General features: G+C 67.7%; 1 long non-coding RNA gene across 1 annotated transcript; it reads right to left on the bottom strand.

The window, feature by feature from the left end:
- Nucleotides 1–437: 437 nt before the first annotated feature.
- LOC142475623 (uncharacterized) lies at nucleotides 438–4,870 on the bottom strand. Its single transcript, XR_012791052.1, has 2 exons — nucleotides 1,619–4,870; nucleotides 438–1,231 (listed from the first exon to the last, which is right to left on the bottom strand). It is a non-coding gene; the product is annotated as an uncharacterized LOC142475623 (long non-coding RNA).
- Between the last annotated feature and the right edge of the window lie 205 nt (nucleotides 4,871–5,075).

Below are 5,075 nucleotides of genomic sequence, written 5' to 3'. Positions count from 1 at the left end.
CAGTCAGTCAGTCAGTCAGTGCGTGTATCAGTCAGTCAGTCAGTGCGTGTATCAGTTAGTCAGTGCGTGTATCAGTCAGTCAGTCAGTCCGTGTATCAGTCAGTCAGTGCGTTTATCAGTCAGTCAGTCAGTGCGTGTATCAGTCAGTCAGTGCGTGTATCAGTCAGTCAGTCAGTGCGTGTATCAGTCAGTCAGTCAGTGCGTGTATCAGTCAGTCAGTCAGTGCGTGTATCAGTCAGTCAGTGCGTTTATCAGTCAGTCATCGCGTGTATCAGTCAGTCAGCGCGTGTATCAGTCAGTCAGCGCGTGTATCAGTCAGTCACCGCGTGTATCAGTCAGTCACCGCGTGTATCAGTCAGTCACCGCGTGTATCAGTCAGTGTAGGGGGGGAGGGGGAGGGAGGAGGGAATCGGGGACAGACGAGACTTGATCAGTAATTTTTGCTTTTTCAACATTTTATCTCAGTACAAAACAAACAGAAAAAATGCACAACGTGAACAATGTAAATTAGGGGCGAGGCATACACGCGGGCGGGAGGAGGCGAAGGAGAGCGGTCGATGCGCTTACATCGGGGGCCGGGTATCACCTCCCGGGGAGGCGCCGCGCTTACATCGGGGGCCGGGTATCACCTCCCGGGGAGGCGCCGCGCTCACATCGGGGGCCGGGTATCACCTCCCGGGGAGGCGCCGCGCTCACATCGGGGGACGGGTATCACCTCCCGGGGAGGCGCCGCGCTTACATCGGGGGCCGGGTATCACCTCCCGGGGAGGCGCCGCGCTCACATCGGGGGCCGGGTATCACCTCCCGGGGAGGCGCCGCGCTTACATCGGGGGCCGGGTATCACCTCCCGGGGAGGCGCCGCGCTCACATCGGGGGACGGGTATCACCTCCCGGGGAGGCGCCGCGCTTACATCGGGGGACGGGTATCACCTCCCGGGGAGGCGCCGCGCTTACATCGGGGGACGGGTATCACCCTCCCGGGGAGGCACCGCGCTCACATCGGGGGCCGGGTATCACTTCCCGGGGAGGCGCCGCGCTCACATCGGGGGACGGGTATCACCTCCCGGGGAGGCGCCGCGCTTACATCGGGGGCGGGTATCACTTCCCGGGGAGGCGCCGCGCTCACATCGGGGGACGGGTATCACCTCCCGGGGAGGCGCCGCGCTTACATCGGGGGACGGGTATCACCCTCCCGGGGAGGTACCGCGCTCACATCGGGGGCCGGGTATCACTTCCCGGGGAGGCGCCGCGCTTACATCGGGGGCGGGTATCACTTCCCGGGGAGGTGCCGCGCTTACATCGGGGGCGGGTATCACTTCCCGGGGAGGCGCCGCGCTCACATCGGGGGACGGGTATCACCTCCCGGGGAGGCGCCGCGCTTACATCGGGGGACGGGTATCACCCTCCCGGGGAGGCGCCGCGCTCACATCGGGGGACGGGTATCACCTCCCGGGGAGGCGCCGCGCTTACATCGGGGGACGGGTATCACCCTCCCGGGGAGGCGCCGCGCTCACATCGGAGGCGGGTATCACTTCCCGGGGAGGCGCCGCGCTCACATCGGGGGACGGGTATCACCTCCCAGGGAGGCGCCGCGCTTACATCGGGGGACGGGTATCACCCTCCCGGGGAGGCGCCGCGCTCACATCGGGGGACGGGTATCACCTCCCGGGGAGGCGCCGCGCTTACATCGGGGGCCGGGTATCACCTCCCGGGGAGGCGCCGCGCTTACATCGGGGGACGGGTATCACCTCCCGGGGAGGCGCCGCGCTTACATCGGGGGACGGGTATCACCCTCCCGGGGAGGCGCCGCGCTTACATCGGGGGGCGGGTATCACCCTCCCGGGGAGGCGCCGCGCTCACATCGGGGGACGGGTATCACCTCCCAGGGAGGCGCCGCGCTTACATCGGGGGCCGGGTATCACCTCCCGGGGAGGCGCCGCGCTTACATCGGGGGCGGGTATCACTTCCCGGGGAGGCGCCGCGCTTACATCGGGGGCCGGGTATCACCTCCCGGGGAGGCGCCGCGCTTACATCGGGGGCGGGTATCACTTCCCGGGGAGGCGCCGCGCTCACATCGGGGGACGGGTATCACCTCCCGGGGAGGCGCCGCGCTTACATCGGGGGACGGGTATCACTTCCCGGGGAGGCGCCGCGCTTACATTGGGGGACGGGTATCACCTCCCGTGGAGGCGCCGCGCTCACATCGGGGGACGGGTATCACCTCCCAGGGAGGCGCCGCGCTTACATCGGGGGACGGGTATCACCTCCCGGGGAGGCGCCGCGCTTACATCGGGGGACGGGTATCACCTCCCGGGGAGGCGCCGCGCTTACATCGGGGGACGGGTATCACCTCCCGTGGAGGCGCCGCGCTCACATCGGGGGACGGGTATCACCTCCCAGGGAGGCGCCGCGCTTACATCGGGGGACGGGTATCACCTCCCGGGGAGGCGCCGCGCTTACATCGGGGGACGGGTATCACCTCCCAGGGAGGCGCCGCGCTTACATCGGGGGACGGGTATCACCCTCCCGGGGAGGCGCCGCGCTCACATCGGGGGACGGGTATCACTTCCCGGGGAGGCGCCGCGCTTACATCGGGGGACGGGTATCACCTCCCAGGGAGGCGCCGCGCTCACATCGGGGGACGGGTATCACCCTCCCGGGGAGGCGCCGCGCTCACATCGGGGGACGGGTATCACTTCCCGGGGAGGCGCCGCGCTCACATCGGGGGCCGGGTATCACTTCCCGGGGAGGCGCCGCGCTCACATCGGGGGACGTGTATCACCCTCCCGGGGAGGCGCCGCGCTCACATCGGGGGACGGGTATCACCTCCCAGGGAGGCGCTGCGCTTACGTCGGGGGACGGGTATCACCCTCCCGGGGAGGCGCCGCGCTCACATCGGAGGCGGGTATCACTTCCCGGGGAGGCGCCGCGCTCACATCGGGGGACGGGTATCACCTCCCAGGGAGGCGCCGCGCTTACATCGGGGGACGGGTATCACCCTCCCGGGGAGGCGCCGCGCTCACATCGGGGGCCGGGTATCACCTCCCGGGGAGGCGCCGCGCTCACATCGGGGGACGGGTATCACCTCCCGGGGAGGCGCCGCGCTTACATCGGGGGCCGGGTATCACCTCCCGGGGAGGCGCCGCGCTTACATCGGGGGACGGGTATCACCTCCCGGGGAGGCGCCGCGCTTACATCGGGGGACGGGTATCACCCTCCCGGGGAGGCGCCGCGCTTACATCGGGGGGCGGGTATCACCCTCCCGGGGAGGCGCCGCGCTCACATCGGGGGACGGGTATCACCTCCCGGGGAGGCGCCGCGCTTACATCGGGGGCCGGGTATCACCTCCCGGGGAGGCGCCGCGCTTACATCGGGGGCGGGTATCACTTCCCGGGGAGGCGCCGCGCTCACATCGGGGGACGGGTATCACCTCCCGGGGAGGCGCCGCGCTTACATCGGGGGACGGGTATCACTTCCCGGGGAGGCGCCGCGCTTACATTGGGGGACGGGTATCACCTCCCGTGGAGGCGCCGCGCTCACATCGGGGGACGGGTATCACCTCCCAGGGAGGCGCCGCGCTTACATCGGGGGACGGGTATCACCTCCCGGGGAGGCGCCGCGCTTACATCGGGGGACGGGTATCACCTCCCGGGGAGGCGCCGCGCTTACATCGGGGGACGGGTATCACCTCCCGTGGAGGCGCCGCGCTCACATCGGGGGACGGGTATCACCTCCCAGGGAGGCGCCGCGCTTACATCGGGGGACGGGTATCACCTCCCGGGGAGGCGCCGCGCTTACATCGGGGGACGGGTATCACCTCCCAGGGAGGCGCCGCGCTTACATCGGGGGACGGGTATCACCCTCCCGGGGAGGCGCCGCGCTCACATCGGGGGACGGGTATCACTTCCCGGGGAGGCGCCGCGCTTACATCGGGGGACGGGTATCACCTCCCAGGGAGGCGCCGCGCTCACATCGGGGGACGGGTATCACCCTCCCGGGGAGGCGCCGCGCTCACATCGGGGGACGGGTATCACTTCCCGGGGAGGCGCCGCGCTCACATCGGGGGCCGGGTATCACTTCCCGGGGAGGCGCCGCGCTCACATCGGGGGACGTGTATCACCCTCCCGGGGAGGCGCCGCGCTCACATCGGGGGACGGGTATCACCTCCCAGGGAGGCGCTGCGCTTACGTCGGCCCACATTTAAGATGGCCGCCTCCGCGACGTTTTCTTCCAAGTTGTCTTTTTCGTCAGTGCAACTTTAACCCTTTCACGCACCGTGTGCACGCCCGCGGCCCCTAATCACATTAACCTGTTCCCTGCCAGGCACGCAGAGCGCAGACACAGGGTCCGTTTGGCATCAATAAGCAGAGCAGCAGCGCCCCCTTGTGGCAGATATGGAGAGCCAACGTGTGCGCTATACGCAGGTACCATACACTTCCTTATACACAGCGCACACAGCTATCCCTCACTCTCTCTCTGAGCAAAAGGTCTCATCTAAACACAAAACATGGCTGCCAAGATGCTGGCTCCTCCCACTGCGGGCGGTGACCCCTTTCCCAGCTGCCAGACCTCTTCTCCCCACATAGGGAGTCTCGTGTGACCCCAGGGAGTCTGCTCATTCCACGTGGAGGACATTTTGGGGGGGACAAAGGATTCTGGGATTGTGTGGAAGGCGTTCTCTGTGGCTGTCACGTGCTGTCCTCTGTGGCTGTCACGTGCTGTCCTCTGTGGCTGTCACGTGCTGTCCTCTGTGGCTGTCACGTGGCTGTCCTCTGTGGCTGTCCGGGTCAGGTCCATGAATCAGAACGCGGGTTAGAAAACGTAAATCTTGTCTCGTTGGACAGTGACCAGGTCATCATCCAGAAAGAGCAGCACCTTGGGCAGAGGGGTAAGACGTCAGTGTACAGAGGGAGGAGAGGGGGGAGGGAGGAGGGGGAGAGGAAGGAGGGAGGAAAGGGGGGAAGGAGGGGGGAGGGAGGGGAAGGGAGGGGGGAGAGGAAGGAGGGAGGAAAGGGGGGGAGGGAGGAGGGGAGGAAAGGGGGGGGAGGAGGGGAGGAAAGGGGGGAAGAGGAGGG

Source organism: Ascaphus truei, unplaced genomic scaffold, assembly GCF_040206685.1.
Source record: "Ascaphus truei isolate aAscTru1 unplaced genomic scaffold, aAscTru1.hap1 HAP1_SCAFFOLD_1293, whole genome shotgun sequence".
NCBI classification, from domain to species: Eukaryota; Metazoa; Chordata; class Amphibia; order Anura; family Ascaphidae; genus Ascaphus; species Ascaphus truei.
This window is presented reverse-complemented; position numbering and strand designations above follow the sequence as displayed.